The following is a 25,624-nucleotide window of genomic DNA, read 5'->3' on the forward strand; positions in this document are numbered from 1 at the left end:
TAAAGACAAGCGTGCAAATAAAGGCTTTGTATTTCCAGGGTCCAGAAAGCAGGCTGGCCCCAGGGTGGCGTTGGATTTCAGGGCCTGGAAGGGAGAGCTGAGGCACGAGTGGCAAGTCCTGAAGAGCCCTGAGCCTGGCTCCCAAGGTGCAGGACCTGGGGCTACCGGGAGTGTGCTGGAGCTGGCTGAGCCTGGGAACCCGCAGAGAGTTTCACATGCCTGTCATGCTTGGGGAAAACTGTTCCGGCTCAACCATGAGGGTGGCCAAATGGCAGACCACTTGCTCTCTGCAAGAAGCAAGGGCAGGCAGGAAACCAGATGTCAAGAGATTCCCCACCATGTCTGGGTTCTGTAAGACCCTGGTGACTGCAGGGAAGGGAAGTGCAATTAGAAGAGGGACAGATTTGGACCTCCCACCAGGTCAGGAGAGTGGGCGCCTGAAAGGGATTGTATTTGAGTTAGGCAATCAAAGCCACATGACACCATTCACAGCTCTCCTGCATGGAGCCCCGGGACGGATTGGATAGGTGAGCACTTCCCAATCAGGGGAGGCTAGTTGGGAGCTGCTGTGTGGTTGGGCAAACTGGAGCTTGGAAAGCAATGTCAGTGGTGGTGGAAGAGGCTGGTTAATGGAGAGTTGGGTCACCAGGCTGAAGCCTTGGGCACCCCGGGGGGTATAATGGGCCACGGGATGGAGGCAGAATGAAGCCCTTGGGCAGACATTTGAGTTTCATGAAGGAAGCAGGCAGGACTCGGGAAGGGTTCTGATCAGTGCCCGTCAGAATGTGGTGGCTGTAGAAGACAGGTTCAGGGGCTGGTTATGGCCTCCAGGAAGCACCAGATTATTCTGGAGTTTGTTACTGTACCTTATGCCATAAAACATTCTGGCTCTTCCAGTGCCTTTGGGGGTTCTTTAGCTCATCTGGGGACCCTGCAGGTTGAAGGGTCTAGGGATATCCCTCCTGAAAGTGCTAGAGAATCTGCTTCAGGCTCAGTTCAGCCATTTTCCAGATCTTCATCCCAAGGTACTCCAAGGTCAGTGCTCTTGAGTATCAGACCAGACTTTCTAGAGACATTTTAAGCCATACGCCTCTATTCCGGGCAGTCTCATGGCCTTGGAAGGTACCTCAGATTCCAAGAGCCATTCTAAAAGTTTTCCCGAAACTTGGACCAAGTGATTATGTGGCAATTTGGGGAGCACACCAAGATGACCCAGAAATCTGCATTCTGTTTTCGAACAGGAATTTGTGTACCCCCTTGAGGCCACTCCTGGGTGCTGGGACTTCAGTAATCGAAACAGAGGCCTTCTCTTTGTTTTGAGAGCAGAAGATTTCTCGCCTGGAGTGTGCTGTGGGCTGTCAGGGAGTCAGGCGGGCTTTGTCATAGCACTTTGCAGCTGTGATTCATGTAACATTTCATTTCGAGAAATAGCATTTCTTTAAGACCCTGCCGTAAATTGAGATGAGATGATAATGTGTTTTTAAAGTACTTAAAGAGAGTCAGGGAGTCAAGTGAGGTCATGTGTGTTAAATGTTACATGGAGCTGTTGACAGGCTGAGTTAAGGTTTTTGGCATTTAAGTAAATTACCAGTGAGGGAAGAGGGTTCCATCAAGCCACCTTCTGACATGAAACTCTGCACAGTCCTCTGTGTAACAGCTATGCCTCCAGCCTAGAAATGGTGACCCTCGCATTTATGGGGCCTCTTGGTTGCTTTCCTTAGTTTCATCGTCTGGGCATGGGAAACCGTTTCAGAGGAAGGACTTTTCTATCACTTCACTGTCTTTTCTCTCCCTTTCTTCTTGGAATTATATGTTGGGTAGGAGTCAGCCCAGAGCTCCTCTCCATATTTTGTTCTAGCATTTACCATCACACTTAGCATTCTCTAGGTGAAAAAAGATTTCCAGTCCTCAGCCTGTGGCCATTCATTTGGCGTAACATTTGTTGAGAGTCCCATTACAACAAAACATATGAAATAAATTCTTGTGGAATGTGTTATGTTAGGTTTTTGGGTCACTTAGAAAAATCAAATATTATCACACGATACAGGGACATTTTGCCTTCCCAATCTTCTTTTTATTTTATTTTATTTATTTATTTATTTATTTATTTATTTATTTATTTATAAAATTTATTTGACAGAGATAGAGACAGCCAGTGAGAGAGGGAACACAAGCAGGGGGAGTGGGAGAGGAAGAAGCAGGCTCATAGCGGAGGAGCCTGATGTGGGGCTCGATCCCATAACGGCGGGATCACGCCCTGAGCCGAAGGCAGGCACTTAACCGCTGTGCCACCCAGGCGTCCCACCAATCTTCTTCTTTTTAAATTAATTTTCCTCTCTTAAGTTCTTTCTTTTCTAATTAAAGTTTTGATTTTATCAAAGTAGTATCTGAATCTGGTTTTAAAACCCAGTACATTGCCAAAGTTCTTAAAAAAAAAAGTCTCCCTTACACTTTTTCTGACTAGAAATCAGTGTATTTTAATTGAAGAAAATTTAGCAAAATTCGAAACAGTTTAAAGGAAAAAACTTACACTTAACGCGACTCTTATAATAGCCAAATGATAAATTCATCTCTAATTTTAAACACAAGAAGCAGCAAAAAAGCCACAGGCTTTAAGTATATGGACTTGCATGATATATTTATATGAAATAAAAGGTTTTAAATGATTTTATGTTTTAAACTTCTTAAATGTCTTATCGTATTTAATATTTCATATCATACCATGTTTGCAAAAAAATCATTCACATATCTGAATTGTGAGCTGGGACAGGTCAGACCCCATATATTTAGGTCAACATCTTTTTCCATACTTGTTAGTCATCTCGTTCTTTGTATGCAATTGAAATGTAATAATAAAATCTGATTACTAATTCATATTTTGAAAGGCGAATTTAGAAAATTAGGTAGCACTAAAATTTTCCACCCTTTCTCACCTTGTCTTCCACTTCCCAAAGGCAAAAAATGTTTTTAACCATTTATTCCAATATTTGCTGCTGTTTAACTGAAGAATATGCTTATACCATTTCTTGATTTATTGATTTTAGACATTTTCTCTCATCTCCCTGTTTGGCTAACAAGGATTTAGATTTCTTACACTGTGTCTCGCTCCCCTGCCTCTCATCACACATACTTTATCCTTTCTTTCCATTTTATTTTCTATCAAAACATTTTTTTTTTTACAAAATCAAATCAGTGTTCACATCACTATGTCTTAGCTATAGAGCCAAGTAGCGTGTATACATCCCTCCAGATCTGTCACATAGTGATCAGTTTCCTTTTCTAGGTAGTACAAATATCAGATAATTTATCAACTCATTCCTCCGCCTTGCAGACTTCCCTGCCAGAGTTCTCCACCCTATGCTTCAGCTCCACGTTGGACTAACCGTGCTCGATAATCAGTTCATCAATGGGTATGGTGGGGCTACCCTTCACACAATCCTGAGTTTTTTTGTGCCATTGTCTTGGTTGAATCCCTTCTTTCTGGGTCCCTTGCCTTCTTTCTTTCTTTCTTTCTTTCTTTCTTTCTTTCTTTCTTTCTTTTTTTTTTTTAAGATTTTATTTATTTATTCGACAGAGATAGAGACAGCCAGCGAGAGAGGGATCACAAGCAGGGGGAGTGGGAGAGGAAGAAGCAGGCTCATAGCGGAGGAGCCTGATGTGGGGCTCGATCCCAGAACGCTGGGATCACGCCCTGAGCTGAAGGCAGACGCTTAACCACTGTGCCACCCAGGCGCCCCCCTTGCCTTCTTTCTTAGTTCAGTCCTTTCTCTCTCTACTACTGACCAGCTGTGTGCAAATCACCTAACTTCTCTGTGCCTAGTTTCCTTTTGGGAAAATGGAATATGGTGAGGAGTAAACTAATTAATATATATAAGGTACATTCAGTAGTTCTTGGTGCAGAAAGTGCTTTATACACATGTCAGCCATTATTTTGTTAGAATATATCCTTCACAAGCTTCCTTAAAAAGGGCTCAGGGGAAGTACGTTTTGAGAACCTATCTAAAAAATATAATTTCCTCCATTTTGCTGGATTGCTCATTTGACTGGGTAGAGTGCTAGGCTGAAGATAATCTTCATTCAGAATTTTGAAGGCATCATTCTATCTTCCGTCTTCAAGCTGCTGTTTTTCTGTGGGCTGGTTCTTTGTACAGGAGTCATTCGTTTTCTCTGAAGATTAGCTTTTGAAATTCCATTTTCATGATTCTTTTTTCATTCACCTGGCTGAGACTTTTCAGTCTGAAATGTATTACCCATATTGTCCTGATTATTTATAATTTCATCTTCTCCACTTTGTCCCTTCTCTTACTAGAACTTCTCTTCTTTGGAGGTTGGACTTCTTGGTTGGACTTCTGTAGAACACTTATCTCCCCCCTCTTATAATATATATATATATATATATATATATATATATATATATATATATAGTCTTTCTTTTTGGTTCTCTCTGGATAATTTTCATGACTGCAACGTCTAAGATATCTGATAATTTTTTTTAAAGACTTTATTTATTTATTTGACAGAGATAGAGACAGCCAGCGAGAGGGGGAACACGAGCAGGGGGAGTGGGAGAGGAAGAAGCAGGCTCCCAGCAGAGGAGCCTGATGTGGGGCTCGATCCCAGAACGCTGGGATCACACCCTGAGCTGAAGGCAGACGCTTAACGACTGAGCCACCCAGGCGCCCCGATATCTGATAAATTTTATTTTATGTTTTGGTCTTGCCAACAGCTGACTGCTGTAGCAGGCAGCCCTTGAGTGGTCCTGGGCCTCACTTCTCCCTTAGACTGCCTATGGCTTGCTTGTTTACGATGGGGATAATCTGTACAAGATTTGCTTGGTTTCTTCTCTTGCTGCTCTTTTGATTTTTTTTCTTTTTGCTTTTTTTTTAAAATTAATTTATTTTTAAAAATTTCAATGTAAGAAATTCTATTTTATTTTTTATTTTATTTTTTTTCAAGATTTTATTTATTTACTTGAGAGAGAGAAAATGAGAGGGAGAGAGAGCATGAGAGGAGGGAGGGTCAGAGGGAGAAGCAGGCTCCCCGCTGAGCAAGGAGCCCAATGCCTGGACTCCATCTTGGAACTCTAGGATCATGACCTGAGCTGAAGGCAGTTGCTTGATCAACTGAGCCACCCAGGCGCCCTTTTTTTTTTTGCTTTTAGGTTGCAATTACATAAGTATTGAGAACCATCTGTGTGTTTTATTTAACAATTGAAGTCATTATATGTAATTAATTTAAATGCTAAGACCTAGGGGAATCTAGTCACAAACTATGTTAGAATCTGTGCAGGAGGGTGCAACTGAGACCAACAGTCCAATCGACAGCGCTGGCTTTCCACAGTCACTTCTGCACAGAGAGGTAGCAAGAGGCTGTGGAAAGAGGACCGTACTCTGCAAACGCGACTACACGCCCACATACAGGCACACACACCCTCTAGGAGCAGCGCTGGAACGGACAATAGAGGGTCTGAGGAGGTGGCTCTGGAATTCCCTCCTCTACCTCAAGCATCTTCGAACAAAGACTGGAACTTTGAACTGATTACCTATAATTACACTTCCTGAGTTTCACTGAGTGTTACCGCGAGAGAAAGTTGAAACTGGAGGAGAAGTCACCATTACCAAATGATTGAGTTTAACTGGTGGAACTACATTCCATCTTTCTCACGTGGAATGGGTAGGGGGAGCCCCGTCAAAGAACAGCAAAGCCAGCTTCTCGCTTGTTCTTCCCTGAACTGAGATTATTCAACCCGTCCTGTTGCCCAGAGAACACCTGAAGAGGTAATTTGCAAACAGTGAACAGTGCTTAGCTAGGGGGACATGTGTGGAGAACCATAGGAGACATACATTTTCACCTTATGGATTATTGTAAATGGTTTATATATATAATGGGTGCTGTTTTTATCATTATAAAAGGACAGCAACAAAGCATAATTTAAAAATCCGGAAGTTGGTCAGTTTACAGGTGATCAGTTTGCTGTGGCCTGTGGAGGCGGACACGCTGGTCTGCTGTGCTTGTTGATGGAATCCTTGTCGTAAGGAGGACTGAGAAAGAAAGGCCCGGGGGTGGGGTGTGCACATTAATGCAAACCCCTTACTACCACTGGCAACTGGATTAGAGGCTCCGTGCCACTAATGATGAGTGAGCCACATCATCTTTACCTACGACACATTAATAGGGCACGCATTTAACGTTTCATCCATACCAGGATATTTTGAGAATGAGCAGGAATTCTAGGAATAATTCTGCTGGGGCGTTAGTGTAAACCAGGACTGCCCTGTAAACTGGGCATACGGTCCCCCTAAGCACAGGACACTCATACAACCTTGAGTATATGCCATGTGGCTCTGTTCTAGGAGTAGAGGTCACCTCAGGGCTGTACCCTATGCCCTAGAGAGGAGCTCAGCCCCTGAAGCTGGTCTGTATAGTGAGTATCAGGGATTCAAAGGCTCTGTACCACTGTCCTATAAAAATGCAAACGAGACACATATGTAATTTAAAATTTTTCTAGTGGATACATTAAAAAAGATGAGAAGAAATGGACAACATTGATTTTAATAATATATTGCATTTAATCTAACATATGCATGTGGTAGGCAGAATAATGGCCTCCAAAGATGTCCATATCCTCATTTTTGCAACCTGTGGTATGTTCCCTTACATGACAAAAGGGACTTTGCAGGTATGATTAAATTAAGGGATGGAGAGATAGGTCTGGATTATTCTGGATTATCTGGGCCTGATCTAATCACATGGGTCCTTAAAAGCGGAAAGCCTTTCCTGGCTGTGGTCAGAGGAAGCTGTTACTACATAAGAAGGTCAGGCAGGTGGAACATTGCCAATGACTGTGAAGATGGAGAAAGGGGGCTGTGAGCTGAAGAATGTGGGCGGCCTCTGGAGGCTGGTAAAGGCAAGGAAACGAGATTTTTCCCTAGAGCCTCCAGAAGGAACACAGTCCTGTTGACACCTTGATTTCAGTTCCATGAGACCCATTTTGGACTTTTTTTTTTTTAAAGATTTTATTTATTTATTTGACAGAGATAGAGACAGCCAGCGAGAGAGGGAACACAAGCAGGGGGAGTGGGAGAGGAAGAAGCAGGCTCCTAGCGGAGGAGCCTGATGTGGGGCTTGATCCCATAACGCCGGGATCACGCCCTGAGCCGAAGGCAGACGCTTAACCGCTGTGCCACCCAGGCGCCCCTGGACTTTTGACCTCCCAGACTGTAAGATAATAAATTTGTGTTGTATTAAGCCACTAAATTTAGTAGCAATTTGTCACACTAGCAATAAGAAACCAATACAATTCAACATATTCTGGTTTCACGATTTAATCATATAAAAATTAACGAGATATTTTACATTCGTTGTTTTTCATGCTAAGTCCTCTAAATTTTATGTGTATTTTACACTTAGAGCCCAGCTCAGATCTCAGTTCAGATCTCGCCCCGTGTCAAGTGCTCAGCTCACATGACTACTGGCTATTATACTGAGGAGCAGAGTTCTAGACCCTTTGCCCCCGGACTCAGAAAACTAAGAGCTCCAGGATGGAAGCATGTGCAGAGCATTCCTCTAGCGGAGCTGTGTTTCCAGCCCTTCCAGCCAAAGGCAGTTTGCCTACGTGTGAGTGTGTGTGTGTATGTCGGCCCCCCCGTGTGTGTGTGTGTGTGTGTAGGTTACGTCCATGAGCATTTATGCTATGCCTGAGGAAGGGGGTCAGGGCCAGCAGCCTTGGCAGACATCCCAGGTGCCCTGGAGGAAAAAAAAGGGATTGTTTTTGCAGATCTTAGATGTCCGTCCAGCAAGAACCAGCTTGCAAATTGATCTCCTGCTAAAGATCCCCCATCTCTGCCCCAGTCCGGCCAGTCTTGGCCAGCAGCTAATTCTGGGTCTCCACAGAGGCCAGCATTGACTTATGGAGGGTCCACATTCCATTTTTTTAAATCTATTTTTTTATTCATATCAGATTGTGTTTTTTTTTAAGATATTATTTATTTGAGAGAGAGTGAGAGAGAGCACAAGCAGGGGGAGCAGCAGAGGGAGAGGGAGAAGCAGACTCCCCACTGAGCAGGGAGCCCGACGTGGGGCTCGATCCCAGGACCATGAGATCACGACCAGAGCCGAAAGCAGACACTTAACCAACTGAGCCACCCAGGCGCCCTACATTCCATTTTTTTTAATTAAAATTTTTTACTCCAGTTTTACTGAGATATAACTGTGTAAGTTTAAGGTGTACAATGACCTGACACACGTATACATTGCCAAATGTTTACCACAATAAGGTTAGTTAACACATCCTTCACGTGATTACCATTTTGTTGTTGTTGCCGTTGAGGTGAGAACATGGAAGCTTTGCTGTCAGAGCAACTTTCAAGTATCCAACACAACACCGTGAACCACAGCCGCATATTCCGCTTTGGTTCAACTACACTTGACCCCTGCGCTGGAGCTGTCCCAGGATGGCCGCACCACGGTGTGACAATTCATGAATAGGACTGGAAGAGGGATGACAAACAGTTATGTTTCACGGAGGCAGAGGAGGAAACATCTTTCCTGTATCTTCATTGGATCCGGTTGACACCAAGGAGTTGTATTTTCTGCCAGTTCGTCACTAGGTTGTAGAGAAACATCGCGGTGCAGCAGAACTCTGGCAGAAAGATATGGTTGCCAGGTTGCTTGATTGGAGGCTGTCAGAGTGTGTTCATACAGAGGGGACGTGAGCATTCAGATCATTCCTCCGGGCTTCTCCTAAAGCATGATCTACAATTATCTGGTTACACAAGGTGTGGGCCAGCGGGGCTGCAGGATGAGGCGGCTAGTACATCTCTAGCTGGCATGTCCTCCCTATCAGGGGGAAAACCAGTGGAGGGTAGGGTGGCAGGCGCTATATCCTTAACTCCTCGTGTAATGGTTCTTCATATTAGATGTGCAAAAAGGTCACGGGAGACAAATTGCAACTTGCTAACAGTTGTGTTGCTGTCACAAAGCAAGCAGGGAAAAAAAGCCCTCCTTCCCTCCCCCTTCCCTGGAAAAGTACATGTTGTTCTCGCCTCTGATTAGATTTCCTGGAGAAATGACCCATCACCTGGGCCAGTAATCCTAACGTCCATCTGCTTCTTCTGGGTCCCTGCTTCTGATTGCAATTCAGTTATCTCGCGCACATGTTGTTTTGTATTTCTGATTAGAAATACAGAAGGTGAGAAATAGGGTGGCGGCTGAATATATTGATATAATTTGCTCATGTAATCTATGCTGTTGATGATTCTGAAGTGCATTCAGAGGCATTAGCCTTCTAATTATGGATTTTCACAGGATCTTTTGATATGCAGATGGCCGGTCAGCCCCTGAGTGGAGGACCTCTATCCGAGGTGGGGAGTGGTGTGTGGGAGGTAGAACTATTTTGACTGCAGAAAGCATGATCCATTTAATAGGTATGGTCCAGCTTTTCCCGGGGCAGATTTCAGAGAATTGGCAACCTGCCATGCAAATCTACAAAGTGCTATATACATAAATAAAATGAATTCATCAAACTGGATATGGGAAATATTGTCAGGGAAAGTCTAGTCGCAATACCACTGTGTTTTTATTTTTAGCTTGCCAGCAGAGAATAGCTCAGGCTCCCCTAAGTTTTGACTCTGTGTGTGTGTGTGTGTGTGTGTGTGTGTGTGTGTGTGTTGCAGCATGACTAGAGAGGTAGCAGTGTTCTCAAGGGGATAAAAGTGAGAGAGCTTGGCACACTCTCACTCAACATTTTTTCTCATCCTTCCATCTTCAGGTGCGTTTACAGGCTCTGTGATGGTAAAATCCACTGATAAAAGCTCTAGCCCTTTGTGAACATTAATAGGTCAGTGCAAGGCAGGGTGTGAGCTTACACTGGACATCTTATTCTGAGGAATAATGGATGAGGCTCCTGGCTGGACTGCAGGGTTGAGGGATCCTTACAGAGAAGAGCTCACTACCCTTTCTTCCCACCTCACTGGGCGAATGCTCAGGGCGGCCATGTTGCTACTTGCTCGGGGCAGCTTGAGGTTACTTATACCCTCTGCCCATAGTCCATCCCTTTGCCAGGTATATCCCAAGCTCTCCCTTGTGACTGTGGCATTCAAAGCCCTCGAGGATTGTCCACAACCCTCTTCTACAAGCTCATTTCCTTCTCTGCTTCTTCCTATGCCCTGTGCTCCAAGTCAATTAAATGGCCCACCCTTCACCACACAGATCTCATGCCTCCCCCCTGCCATTGCTCACACCTGCTGTGTTTCAAAATGTCTCCTCTTTGTTATCTCCATGTTCCCAAATACTACACATTACTTCAGGTATAATGCGTATGTCACCTTTCCATAAAGTCATGTCCCATCTCATCCCTCAATGTTACCTCTTATTCCCCTGAACTCAGGTCCTCTCTCATGACAAATCTCTTACTCCCTCAGATAGTTATGTATGTTCATGTTTCATTTCTCCCACTAGACTATAAATTTCTTGAGGGTGGGGGCCCATGTGTAATCTATCTGCCACTTCAGTGACATCCTACCCCTGGTAAGTCACTATTTGTTGAATAAATGAATGAACACAGCATTGATCAAAAGCCATTGAGATGAACAGTCTCAGAGGTCACTGGTTTGTCAAAGTGAATTTCAGGGTCGCTTTACCTGAGATGGGGACAGGAAGTTGTTGAAATTGCAGATTCAAGGAACCCTCTGACACGTCCTACATTGGAGTCTATGGGAGGTGGGGCCTGGGAATCTGTGGGAGTTTTTTGTTTTGTTCTGTTTTGTTTCTTAAAGGAAACTAATGTTCACACTTTTCAGAGTGAAATTCACATTTTTGCCTTTATAAGACATAAACTCCTCATTAGACAACTGTCATGGTCCCTGCCCTTATTTTGGGGGGTTTAGGAACTCTGCTTTTTTGTGTTTTTTTTTTTCTTTTCAAGTTTTTATTTAAATTCTTGTTAGTTAACATATATGGTAAAATTGGTTTCAGGTACAGAATTTAGTGATTCATCACTTACAAATAACGCCCTGTGTAGGCATCTATGTTTTAAATAAGATCCCTGAGGGGCACCTGGGCGGCTCAGTCAGTTAAGCGTCTGCCTTCGGCTCAGATCACGATCTCGGAGTCCTGGAATCAAGCCCCACATCGGGCTCCCTGTTCAGCGCAGAGTCTGCTTCTCTCTCTGCCCCTCACCTCGCCTCATTCTCTCTCTCTCTCTCTCTCTCTCTCTCGCTCTCCCTCAAATAAATAAATAAATACATACATACATACATCTTAAAAAAAAAATATGATCCCCGAGAGGTCTGATTTTTGAGAGCCTCCAGGGATTTACAAGACGTGTTCAGCCCAGTTGGGGTTAGGTCCCTTTAGGATAAGGATCTGGAGAGCGATATTGGGGGGGGGGGGGCTGGAGCGATTCTATTCCACTGATGTGCCAGAGTGGCCATTCGTATCAGCTTTTAAACTGGGAAAGGAAAGCTGAGGTGAATTTTGGTTATGATTTGTAGGGAGCCCCTCCTCGAACGCAGAGAATCCTTCTCAATCAGGGAGAAAAGCGCACCCTGGGGCAGACAGTTTGATGCGTGCGTGCCCATCGAGGGAAACGTAGTCAAGGATTGGCTCCACCTGAGGAGGACCCCGTCAGAAAATGCAAAGGTCACCGGTTTAATGAACAGAATTGGGTGTTTACTTATTCGTAAAAAAAGATTTTATTTTGAGTAAAGCCTCGGAGGAAAATCAGCCAGGCTTTAGACCTCGGGGTGGAGAAGCAGCTCAGTGGAGAAGCAAAAGAAAAACACAACAGCATCCAAGTGAATATTTTAAATGCTTATAAAATTTTAATAGGAAATGGGAAATGGATTTCTGTGGACTTTAGTTACTGCGACTAATGGGTAACTAAGGAAATACTCTATTCTTCCCTATTGATTTTTCCAGGTGATTTTAACCAAGTATAAAAGCCATCGAGAAGAAAAATAGCATCCCTGGCTACGTAGGGAGAAAGCAAATAAAAAGAAAGGCACTTCACCCTTTACGTAAAAAGCTTTTCCCAAAGAAAAGTAATGTGGTGGTCGGGGGTGTCCAAAAAGGCAAAAAGGGACAAGTACTTTAAAACGATGGCGTAACCGGGCTGCTGCTAATATTTAGAGTCGAGCTGCAGAGAAAATGGCTCAAGGTTCTATTTTCAGCTTTTCACCAGGTCAGAGGCAGCTAATGAGGGCCGTGGCGGGGCGGCGGGCACGCTTCCAGCTGACCTGGTTGTACAAGCTTGGACTAGAAGCAGAGACTAGGGGAGCCTTCCCAGAGTTGAAGCAGCAGGTACGATAGCCTGTAGGACCCATTTTTCCTAAGTGCTGTGCTCTTCTTTTTCCTTTTAATTTTCCACTTGATGTCCATTAGGAGGAAATTTACCTGGTTGGATGGTTTAGACAGAACTCACTGAGTTTCCTTTTGACCAAAGGCTGTGCATCCACTCGCCCTGCGAAGAGCTCCCTGTTAACTCTGAGCGCTCAGAAGGCCGCTGCAGGCTGACGCTCGCGAAGTAGTTGCAGGAGACCTAGCAAGCCTTTCCAGGTGGTAGGGAAGATGGGGACACTTCCTGGGGATGCCCAAAGAGTTTCAGTTGCCCTAGGCTATCTAAATCTATTACAGTTGCTTGAGGTCACATTTTGGCTTTGTGTGCGTGCGCGTGCCTGCCCGGGCGCATGGCCTCTGGGACATGCGGTATTTATTTTCTCCCCCGCTCTCATCCTGGGCCACTTTGCCTTATCCAGGTTAATTGCACATCTTTGTTATTATTCTGGAAATTAGGCCATCCTGGCAGTCTCAGATGGAGCCACCTCAGTTCTGGGCTATTGTGTGAATGTTTTTCTCAAGGGCACAGAGGCAAACATCTTCAGAGACATCTTCCTTCTGAGGCTCTCCAGCTGTACTTGGCTTTATGCGATGGACAAATTCAGGTTTTTCCTGCTGTCTTAAATATCGTACCAAATTCATCTTGAAAAAGCAAGCAGTACGATAGGTACTGTGTGTGGCTCGCAAGCCCACCGATCGCCTTTGGGTTCCTGGCCCTTGCTCCCCATCGCGGTGGGAGGTGCTGATGGTCTGTGTACCTGGGAGAGGGCCCCATTTCATGTCCCCTGTCTAGCAGTGAACTCAGCAACCACAGTTCAACAATCTCACTGAATGGGGTCGTTGTCACAGTTATTGCCCCCAGGATGAACCCTGGAACTAGAAGTGGGCAGGTGGGGAGATGGGATGGGGCCCCTGCGGCTGCTAGTTGCAGTGACAATGTCCAGCCCATGAGATTGCAGCTGAAGCAGATACTTGGATCAGCCCCTGCAGGGAGGATTAAATGCAGATCTTGCTTTGGAAGAATTAGCACGTGTGACGCTGACTACTGAGCGTTCAAAGAGAAATCAGAATCCTGGATGATCTCCTGTGCAGAACTCTTCAGGAAGCCAATCACACAACACACAGGGCGGACTTCACCACTTGTGTGGTATCATCCACGTCCTGGGGCCAGCAAGCTTAAGCCAAGTTGCATTAACGTCTCTCAGTTACTTTGGACAGTGGAGGCAGGGTAAACGCCGCGGTCCTCCTCCTGCGAGCTCTGAGCTCTACACCTGCTCGTCCCCGGCTATTGGTCTCAAACTAGTCCAGTCTGTTCTTCTCTCCTTAGCTTATGGTTTTGGGATCAGGATATTGGCTAGAAAGGTTTAGAGTCTGGAAGATAATTTGCCAAAGTAACAACCCGAAAGTCACTTCCTGGCTGGAAGGATTAAGCCCCTCGTCCAGTGGGCAATTCTAGCATCACTGATGGTGGGCAACCAAGTGTTACGTGTCTCCCGATGCAGCACAGTCTGAAGTATACTACTTCTCTGATGGATTCAAGCCAGGAAATGCTTTAATCTAATCCTTTGGATCTGACTTCCAGTTTCCAGGGAACATGGGGATGGGAGGACAAGATAGCCTAAGGAAGCAACAAGGCAAATAAATCCAGAGAGATCCAGAGGATAGGACTTTACGTTGGCAACTGGCTTGCTCAGTGACGTGCAGTAAGAGATGAGTGTTCCAGGTGAAAAGAAATGTAAGGAACATGACGATCCGATCTAGCACGTGGTCCTGGATTGGATGCTGGTGTAGCTAAACTAGCAATTACACACATTCAGAGTACAATGCCAGGGGCAGGGATTTGAAAGGTATTAGAGTAGAGGAAACTTTATAAACGTGGAAAGATGAATGATGACGTGTCAGTATGTATACGTATGATATATAGACGGTACATATAAATGTGCATAAGGAAAGTTGGAAGGGTATACACATAGGTGTCAAGCGTGATAATCTTGGAGAATAAGAACATAATGTTTTAGTTTTCCTTTTTTTATATTGACATTTTCTAACCCTCCCCGGGTATAATTGAGATATAACATCGTATACGTTTAAGGTGTACAACGTGATGATTTCATATACGTAGGTTTTGCAGAGTGATCTAATTTTTCAATATTGAAAAGATACTGCTTTTGTAATCACAAAAGATTGTTAAGAAGAAAAACAAGCAAGAAACAATAATGGAAAGGGACCTGGAAGCCAGGTCAGCTCAGTTGCTTGTGGACTGACACAAAGGACGTGGGCACCTCCCACCTGCCTGGGATTTAGCAGGAAGATCATAACTCTGCATAATTCTGCAGCCGCACAGCCCCACTATTTTCATTTTGAGGCACAGGTGGACCATTAAAAATTTGTCACAATATAACTGAATGTGCAGTGAGTTCCTACCGATGATTTTTGAGGAGTGGGGACTGTTGGGATGGAGGCACAGGGCATGCTCACCAACGTCGGGGCTGTGAGGCCAGCCTGCTCCTGCTCAGGGCCTGCTTGGTTCTAGATGGGAAGCACCTCTTTCATGTAGGCTCTTGACAGCTTTGTTGATCACCTGGTACCTTGCTCAGGGCCAGGTTTTATCAGTGACATTTTTCCTTAATCAAAGCTTTTCCTGAGAGGAATATTCTGTAAGAAGCAGAGGGATGGCACACAGTCCCCCCCACCCCACAATGTGAAATGACATTTTATGCTGAAATAATACCCAGAAAGCTGTATGCTATAACCAATGAGTCCTTTGTTTCTGGCAGGAGAGAGGTACTGGATGATACCTCCTGCCTACTCAAATGAATGAAGAACAGAGTGGCTTCTCTAGTCATATTTTGATGGTAAATATAGGATAAGGAGAAAGAAAGCCAGAAATGAATCCTGGAGGAACCAGACGGGAAAGACGGCGTGTAGCACGAGTTTGAACATGATTCGCAGGGTCACATCTGCCCTGCGGGAGGGGGGTGGGAAGGCCAAGGGTACCCTCTGTTCCTTAGTGAAATTGATTATGTTCAAATCAGATCATCTGGCCTGACCTGGAGGTAGCAAGTCGACAAACCTGCCTTCGATTATGGCCGTTATATATAGTCATGACTTCGGATAAGACTGATGTTGCTTACAAAACAGCTCTGTTTGGGAAAGGCTGTTTGTTGGTGTGCTTGGCAGACCTTTTCATCCTTAGGATGTGCAGTTTAAATTAGTTCATGAGAAACTCCGAAGCACATGAAAAGTACAACTACCAAGGGAGGGGGGCCTGGGTGGCTCAGGAGGTCGAGGGTCTGCCTTCGGCTCAGGGCCTGATCTCAGGGTCCTGGGGTCGAGCCCCACGCCGGGCTCCCTGCTCAGCAAGGAGTCTGCTTCTCCCTCTGCCTCTCCACCCTCTGCCGCTCAGGCTCTCTCTTTCTCTAGTAAATAAATAAAATCTTAAAAAAAAAAAAAAAAAGCTACCAAGGTAGAAAACTGATGTTTACCTCTTGCAAGGTTGGTCAGTGTCAGGTGCTGGTACATTTGCTGGCAATTCAATATTGACATTCAGGATTGTTCATCTCAGCACGGTAATATTAATTAACACTGTTGAATTCCGTTAGCCACTGTGCTAAAATATTAAGATGTCAAATGTGTTCGCTTGAACCATATGATTTTTGTAGGTCGAATATGGTCAAATGGCAACAATTTCATATGATTTAATCTAGTAAGTGGCCTTTCCCTTAGAGGAACTTAACCATGAGTTGGGAGGCAAAAGAGTAACTTATAACCAGATGCAAAATCATTAAGAACTGGAATTAAGAAACCTTTATTTTGAAATCAATAAAACACATATTATTCGTAAAGCCTTAGGTTTTTTTCTGGCTGCCTCCGTGAAGGTGAACCTTTTCTACTAGATGAACCACAGTGGAAATCAACTCAGTGACTACAGGCAACTCAGTTTTATCCCCAAATGTTACTTTTTCCGCCTTGACCATCCACCTTTTTCCTGAGTTGACTCTGGAAATTTCACCCTCCACCCTCACTCCACCAAGAGTCATGCCACGGTCGATATTTTGCAGAACACGCTTGCTCTCTGAAGGCAAGTCCCCAAGAAGGGTTAATAGAACTGCGGCCGCATCTCTGGCCCAAATATGCAGCTTCCCAAAGTGACTGCTTGAGACGACACAGGGCTCACTTAGGAAGCTCTGGTTGTGTTTCTTTTAAAATCACACACATTACTTTAGAGTCACACCTTGTAAGACAGGGCTCCGGGTCTCCAGAGTCCAGACAGAGGCATTTTGTTCCTCCTGTCTGCGTTTTATTCAATTTCATATTGCAGCTGAGTGGCCGAGACCTGGCTGGTTCTTTTTCAGGTTCTAAAGAGACTTAACCCTGGGTCATCTGTTAGGGCTTTTGGGGGGGGGGGTTACTACTGTAGTAATTACAATGCTCCTCAGACAGTTTCTCTTAATCACTATTGAATTTCTAATACAGATCCTGATGAACTGCTAACATTTCCTTGTTGCTTTACCTGGGAGTGGTTTTCTATTCTACGGGGTAGAGAAAAATCATGACTTTCTTGACACTGTTAAGTAAAAGATCAGAATTAGTCCAAACTATGCTGAAAGTCAGGGAACAAAATTCTGGTCTCAGTTCTGAAGGGACTTTCCGTGTTGTCTTAGGCAAATGTATCAACTTCTGGCAATACTCATTTCTTCCTTGGGAAAATGAGGGCATTAAAGTGGATAATCTCCCAGATAGAGTCATCTGCCTAAAACAACATGGGTCTATGTAAAACCTTGTGTATTGTCAGGCTGTTATTTAAGTTATTCTATAATCTGCAAACATTCACTTTTGTAAGGAGTGAAAGAGAAGATAGCTCAGAAATAGTTTGGTAGGAAAATCCAGGTACGAAAATGTGTATGGTAATTGAGTTATATGGAAATCATGTAGATTTGACTATTCTTTTTGAGATATTTTCATCTCTTTAAGAAAATACCGTGACCAGAGGGTTCTGGAGATTAGGGAAAGTTCTTCTGACACCTAAAGTTTCTCAGTTCCTTTATACATTTGAAAACTGGGATTCATGGAAACACAGGTAGTCATTTGTATTGGAATAAGTTTATGGTCACCTTGAGGTTCCTTTTTGTGGATGGATTGTTGAGATGCCCATTCTCCTGTCTTGATTCAGAGCTGAGCATTTCGACTCATGAATGGCATTTGCAGAAGTTTGGGCACTCATCTACGTTCAGGGCTAATGTTAGTTAGAATCGTTCAGTCTGTTATCTTGGGCATCAGACATCAGTCAGCGTCCTGGCCTGACTTGCTCCAGCCTGAGGTTTGGACTTTGAGCAAAAATTTGCTCCTGAGTGAAGACTGGGCTCAAGAATCCTTGCTGAGGACTTGCTGCCACCTTGTGGCCAGCTGTGGCCTTCAACGTTGCACGTTGTCCCCTAAGCCTGGGCTCCTCTAGGCTGAGCCCAGGGTGGAGAAGCAGTTTTTAACAGGCATTTCCAGGCTTCGGGATGGCCAGCACAGTTCTGTGGGTTCTGTCCATTATTTATAGACTCTTCTTGGTCATCAGATATTTGCATTACATTCCAGCCCCCAAAGAGAGCCAGTATTCCTTTCATTCTTTAAGAGTACTCACGTTGCTGATGGGATGGCAGAAATGGAGAAAAGTGTTGGAAATGTCTGATCTTGGTTCTGCTCCTAAATTGATTCTGGCATCAGGCAAGTCCCAGATTTGGAGTCGAGAGGCCAGGTTCTCCCTGGTTCTGCAGCTCAAACTGTTCACCTTCAGTAAGAACCGCACCCCCCCCCCCCCCCGCCGCCCTGTCCTCAACTAACAGCTACAGCATTTTTCCAGGGCTTGCCATGTGTCTGTTACCGCATATCACAGCAGCCGTCTGTGGTAGGTGCTCGTTTTATAGCTTTATGGAGATTCGGAGACACTAAGTAACTTGTCTAAGGTCACTCAGGTGACGCAAGGTAGAACTGAGACCCAAACATAAGTAAGTAACACATGTACCCAGTATGAACCCCTCCATCCGGTAGCTGTGAAATGAATTAAAAACACCTACTTTTCCTGCACACAAAGCAGATGTGAGATCAAGGGAGATGATAAGGCAAATGCAAGCATTTTTACAATGAAAAAAGATCTCCCCAGATGTCGGTTGATATTTTTAAAACTTATCATTGTTACTATTATGATGCATGCTGTTGAGATTATTGCTAACTGCAGGCAAAGATCGTTTCCTAAATGGAAGATCCTATTTCCTAAATGGAAGAGAAGAGTGACTTCTTGGAGAGAAATAGGCAGATGGATTAAGGAGCTACTTGCAGTTGCTATTCGTACTGTTCTCTGATCCTCTCGTTTTCTCATTTGCTGCATGGTTTCCGATGAAGCTGATCCTAATTAGAGATTCCATTTGTGGAAAATGAATTTGTTTATAAATTCAATATATAAATGAAAAGTCTGGCTTTGGACCATTGGGGAAACTAGACCCGTGTGATCAAGTTTTGAGGTTTGGCCTTTTGCTAGGTGAATTGGACAGTTAATTTAAAATAAAGGAAGGAATAAAAGAGGGGCAGTCATTCTCTCTAAAGGATACAGAGGACTTCATTTTGTGTTCTGTGTCGGTGGGACTTGAGTTCCTTGGAATGACTGGGTGTCCTGCAGATAGACCCTCCTCGGTCTACTTTCCCAACAGAAATGCAGTATGTGTAGCATGAAAATAAGTAATGCTCCGAGTAAAACCCAACCAAACAAAAAGCAAGACACCATTCTTTTCTCAAAGCCGATGTTGGGCTATTGGGAGCACACACTCACAAAACCCAGCCATAAAGTATAAAGGGACCCCACTGGATGCAAGGTCTATAACCATCTGGTTTAGGTAGCACGTAGTTACCACTCCTTGCCCACACGCTGCTCTCACAAATCATTCCTTCAACAAGATAAATCCAGAAAGAGACATACGTTTGAGGAGCAGGTCTTTGGAGGGCAGGATCCTGATTGGAAGGCAGGATCCTGATTGGAAGGCTGTCGAATCAATAGAGCAGGCATGAGGATCCATCAGAGGCTTTGAAAATGGATCCCCTTGGCTTCAGGGGTGCCTGTCTTGCTGCCCCTGGCAAAGGGATGGTGTGTTGGAAACCATTTTGGTTTCCTTTAGGAGATAGAAATTGTTGACGCTCACCACTTTGTGTTCACAGTTGGGACACATGACCCACAAGTTAAATATCTACAATTTTGGTGCCTGTGTTTTATGGGTAGATGAGTACCTTATATAGCTGAATTTTACTCTCTACCTGCATTGTATATTCAGAGATCTGCAGGGACTAGAAGTAGAAAAAACACAGGTTGAGTTCCTCCCCGGTACACTCCCACACACACACACACACACAGAATTTTTAATAGGTTTTACATAGGCTATAAATTTTAAATTTATTTAACTTTAAAGGTGTGTTGAAGGAGAAAACAACTCAAAAATAAAGGTTGAATGGGGTATGTGAGAGGGAGGACATATCAGTTCTGCCCATTTCTCGTTGGTGGTGCTGGTGGTAGACAACTTGAATCTGCATTAAGTGTATAAGAACTTGGCTTTTTAAAGCCCCTTATCATCCCATGAGTTACTTCTCTAAGTCCTACCTTGCTAGTGTTCGTGGGGAGTGGGAAAGGGAGCATTCAGTCTAGCAGACTACATAAACCCAGGTACACAGGGTGATTTCAAATTATCTTCACTTTGATTCTCCCAGCCTGTATTGAAGAACATCGTGAAACACGTCATTTCTCCAATAAGGAAGTTGTTGCAGTGTTGTTAATTACATTACATGATGGATGTCCTCTTTATGAAGACTCTTAGGATAAATTAATTTGTTCACAGCATCAGGAACAGTTGTGTTTCTCCTGGACAATTAAAAAAAAATAAACCTTACGACACCGAGAATTGTGTCCTTAAAAGTTTTATGTCACATGAACCACTATGAGCTTGAAGCTAAATTGGCAACTCACTCATAGCAAATATAAAGGCTTTGTGGTGTATTTTTTTGTGTGAAGTTTATTTCTTACTCTTAGTATGTTTCTATCTGCCACCCCTACCCCCATTTATATTAGTAGTAAAAATTAGGTTTGGCTCTGAGGAATGGAAAACCCAAAATACCAGTGACTTAGCCAAGATAGAAGATTCACTTTCTCTTTGGTAAAATTCTGGGAAGGTGGTCCAAGTTTGGAACGGCACCTCCATGATCATCAGGAACCCGGATTCTAATATGTTTCTCTGCCGTCCTCAACACACAACTTCCATCTCAAGGCACAAGATGGCTGCCCCATCTCTCACCATCATGTCTGCACCCAGGCAGCAGGAAGGAGAAGAGAAGAGAAAAGGGACACGACCAGTTCCCTTTTAAGGAAACTACCTAGATGTTACACACAACTTCCATTTAAGTCCCATTGACCAGACCTTAGTACATGACTTCACCAAGCTGTAAAGACAGCTGGGAAGTGTCGTTAGCCATGTATTGTAGTTAGAAATGAGGAGGGGGTGATGAACTATTTGGGAAACAAGTAGCAGGGTATGGCAGGTAGATCTGTTTGCAATTGAGATTATTTAATGGATCTTTGTTTTTTTGTTTTTTTTAAAGATTTTTTATTTATTTATTTGACAGAGCAAGAGACAGCCAGCGAGAGAGGGAACACAAGCAGGGGGAGTGGGAGAGGAAGAAGCAGGCTCCTAGCGGAGGAGCCTGATGTGGGGCTCGATCCCATAACGCCGGGATCACGCCCTGAGCCGAAGGCAGACGCTTTAACCGCTGTGCCACCCAGGCGCCCCTATTTAATGGATCTTTGTGAATCACTTTAAATTGTCTCCATTCTGAGAGAGGGGCTGTTATAACTAAATGAAGGAATAAATAAGGTTACATTCCTTAGAAGGCAGGTAGATCTTGTTATTGTTTCTGTTTGACATGTTTCAGGATCTCAGAACGGGCTCTTTGGTGTGATGGAGTTCCTTAACGGTTTCTGTGGATCCCACTTTGAGATGCTCACATGACTAAGTGTCCGCAGAGGTAGTACCGGTGAGCTCGGGTTATTCTTTTTATCTCTGGAAGCCTAATGAGCACTATACATTCACCTGCTCTGAGGTTATAAAGAAAGATAAATTTTCTTTGATAGGATATGAATTTGTAATTTTTATCAATGCAATAGCTTAATGTGCTTCTCTCTGCCCATCAGGTTGGGGTTATATAAATCTTTGATAAAAGGGGGGGGAATCATTACATGCAATTACATGTACTTTGTTGGGCAGACAAATATCTTTCATGCAGCTTGGCTTTTGGGGTGCAATAGAGAGGAAGAACTTGACAAAAGGATTCAGAATAGAGAAAAGATTTTGGGTACTGCTCGCTAGAATTGTCATCTTGTCAGGCGATGTTAAAGTTATAGAGCTCCATGACAGCAGCATCTTTCAAACTTGAGCTTGCATAGGATTTTAGGGACATCGTTAAAGCTGCAGATACCTGGGACCCACCCCCAGAGATTCTGAGCTGGTAGCGTGGGGACAGCATTTGGACAAATACTGGGCTAGAGGATGCTGAGTGTCTGAAGTTAAACATTTCTAAATGAAGTTAATTAAACCTTCCTTTGAAAAAGAACAAGAACAAGTCATTTAAAAAATGCAGGGTTTGCTTTACATACTTAATTTTCTAGATTTCTAAAGGGATCGGCGGTTCTCCACCTCCTCTTCCCTCTCCCCCCCCAATCTCTTTTGTGAAGCTGGACCCTCAGTCCAATCGAACAACATAGAATTCCTGCCTAAATGTTAATGATTTGATGAGGGGCCTTTAGCATTTGCTTGCAGCTCTTGGGTACCTGACGGGCCAGGCACCAATGGGCTTGAAGAAAGCACCCTTAAGTCCCTCCTCACCATGGCAACCAGTACACACTGATCTATGTCTATTCGTTTCTGGGCTGGTGACTCCATAGGATTACCTGTGTCACAGCACCAGGACGAAGCTGCAGTTGATTTTGGCATTCCAGGTGCCCTGGAAACGGTATCGGTCCCAGCCCCTGACTTCTTCCCCTCTACAGCTTCCTGGGTGCAAAGCTGTTTGGACTCTGGGAGTTGGGGACCTGAGAGAGATAGGGTGTGGGGGGTGGGAGGGATTTGGAGACCTAAGCTATTGGTGGCAGATGTGCATAAATTGGAAATTGGAGCTGTCAGTTGGGCCCGCAGGAAATAAGAAGTATGAGTGTTAGGGGAAGGGAGCAAAACACATTCATAAAGACAGCTTGAAATTTAGGCCAGGAGGGGAATTACAAGTGCTTCACTTTTTGTGAAATATCCAGACGCAAGGAGAATCGATCGATCTTTGCCTTTGAGTATTTGTGGGGGGTTATGGTAAAATTAGGACTAGAAGGAGAGAGGGATGGTAACCTTGGGTTTTTCTCAAGATTTTAGGAAAAAATTTTTTTCAAACATACAGCAGAATTTCCCTCAATCAACACATCTTATTTTTTGGAATAGCTTTGATTTTAATACTATGGTTATTATTTCCTCCTTTCTTTCCTTCCAATTCTGGTGTTATTCCACTCCTTTCACTTGTCCTCATCCATCCAAAGCCGTCATCTTTAATGATGACAACAAGAACATGATGGTAACAACAAAAGAACTACCATTTTTGTACATATATGACAAGCGCAGTGCTGACCACTTTTCTTATATGACTTTCTCATTATTCGTCAGAATAAGAAGGAGGTAAAATTATCCCTCTTTTAACGATAGGGAAATGGAGTTTCAGAGATAAGTGGCTGAACTAGAATTCAAATCCGGTCTTATCTGACATTGTGCCTTGGCAGGCCAGTTTCACAGGGCAGTAACAGCTCTCAAGATTCCCTTTAAACTGCGTTAGTGAAAAAGTCACTAAAATCATCTCAAACCTACTATCAACATCATTGGTTGTATCATTTTTCACATGTTAAGGAGTCTTTAGTTCAGAATATAATGGAAAACTAGTCTTTGGACTACTGTTAGGTGCAAACCCTCTGGGTGTCTACCTTTCTTTGCACAAGAGTGAAGTAGGTAATATTTTCTTCCCTTTATCGTCATTGCTGAAATTCATCGAGTTTTGCTATGGGCCAAACATCCCACATTCATTTCAATCTTCAGGCTAATGCCCTGGGGTAGGTATTATAAGCTCCATTTTAGAGATTATAGGGGAGGGAAAACATCTTTTCCTTTACCCTCTTAGGTTCTGTGGCTGGAGCCCATGAATCAAACTTACAAGAGATAGATTAACAAGAGAAATAGTTTATTTCTTCTGCCTATGGGGGATTCAGAAGAAAGACGTGAAAACCCAAAGAAGTGGTTTGACCTGGGATTATACCATTTTAACAAAGAGTGATCAATTGTGAAGTAAGTAGACAGAGGAAGGGAGTACATCGTGGGAAGGAAATGACAGTAAGTTGTGCTTCTAGGGGCAATAAGTTGTGAAAGGTAAATCTATGGGGGAACTAATGGAAGAAAAGAATTATTCAGGAAGTTTTGTTACACACACTCAAGTTGTTGCCTTCCCCACTGATAAGAGCTGTCTTCAGTGACTTGCTCCCCTTCTGGTACAGGGCAGAGAGCCGCCTTTACAAATGGTAGCTAATGCCTCCTTGCTTTTAGAGAGCAAGGGGGAGGATGGAGAGCTAATTGCTTTCAGCTCGAAACAGTCCTTATACTGAAGTGGCATCTTTTGGGGTAGCATACTCGGATCCCCTTCGAGATCAAACAGTTGATCCACGCTGGAGCAGATAGATCAATGGAACTGAACAGAAAGTCTACATACACTTCAATACATGGAGCTTTGTTACGTGATAAAACAGGGGAAAATATAAGTGGCCAGCATTCACTAAATGATGGTGGGACATGGTTTTGCATAACAAAAAGTATCACAAAAAAGTAAAAATACGAATGACAATATTGGAGAAATATCACAGACAATTCAAATCACAGACAAGGGGTTTTGCTCCCTAATAGATAAAGAACACCTACAAATGTTGGAGGAAAAGAAAACCTACCCAACAGAGAAATGGATGAAGGCTAGGAATAGACTATTTCTCAAAGAAACGCAAATGGCTCTTGAACACTCAGAAAGATACTCAGCCTCATTTAAGAGAAGCAGTGTAAATCGAAACAACACCTAGAGGCCACTTTCTTTGTATTGTGCAAGAATCCAAAAGTTTAATAAAATACTGCATTGTGTTTTGCTGGTGACAATATCAATCAGTCTAACCTCCGTGGAGGGCAATCTGTCAGTATCTTTCAAAATTTTAAACATATATGCCCTAGGTTTCAGCAGTTCCTTTTCTAGAGATTTCTCCTACAAGTACACTCACACATGTGTAAAGTGACACATGTGGATACTATTTACTGCAGCTTTTTTTCCCTGGCAAAATATTGGATACAACATAAATGGAAGACTACTAAATAAATAGCAGTAAATCCATATGATACGTACAAAAGAATAAAATCTGTAGGTAGTGATTTATAAAGAGTCCTAGGATACATTATTCAGTGAAAAAGAGCCAGGTACAGAACAGTATGCCTAGTATGCTGCTGTTTGTGAATCATGAGGACAGGGAGCTGACCCCCTCTCCCAGCAAACGAGGCTCCATGGCTGCTCTCCTGGGCAGCTGGAGGAGATAGAACACACAATTGCGGATCCTGCTTTTGCTGGTGAAATTGTTGGTCCTCCCCTAACTGGGTGACCAAATCCAGATCCTCAGGGACCTATGCAGTGCTCACCCTTCCTCCTCACCATCAGCATGCCCTGTATCCAACTGTACTGGTGGGAACCATACTTTTCGATTCTTTGTAGACTCGGACTTCTTTCCTCCTGGGTGGGGGTCTAAGGATTGTTGGGAGTTAGGGTTTGTACTTACTTTTGATTTATTCCTACCCGATTAGTCAGTGTTGGCATTATAAAAGCCCACTGAAGAAATAGAGAAATGACTTCCAGTTCCAACTTTGGGACTAGAAAATTAATCTTTAATCAGATAAAGATAACCTGCTATGTGACTTACCAATGGCTTTTACAAAGTGGGTACCAGTGACTAGTGGATGAAATCCTGAAAACCCAGGCTTGCTTTCATGTTTCAACTACCTTCTCGATTGCTAGCAGAATCTGGGATTTTGATTACAGGTAGTCTAGCTTTGTACTGGAAATATATAATCCATTTAGAGGTTGATCATTTGGCTTTGCCTGGAGGCTTAACATAAGACGGAAAGCGTCGTGTCGGGACATAAATCTCTATGTGTCTGTA

Source organism: Ursus arctos, unplaced genomic scaffold, assembly GCF_023065955.2.
Source record: "Ursus arctos isolate Adak ecotype North America unplaced genomic scaffold, UrsArc2.0 scaffold_33, whole genome shotgun sequence".
Classification (NCBI taxonomy): domain Eukaryota; kingdom Metazoa; phylum Chordata; class Mammalia; order Carnivora; family Ursidae; genus Ursus; species Ursus arctos.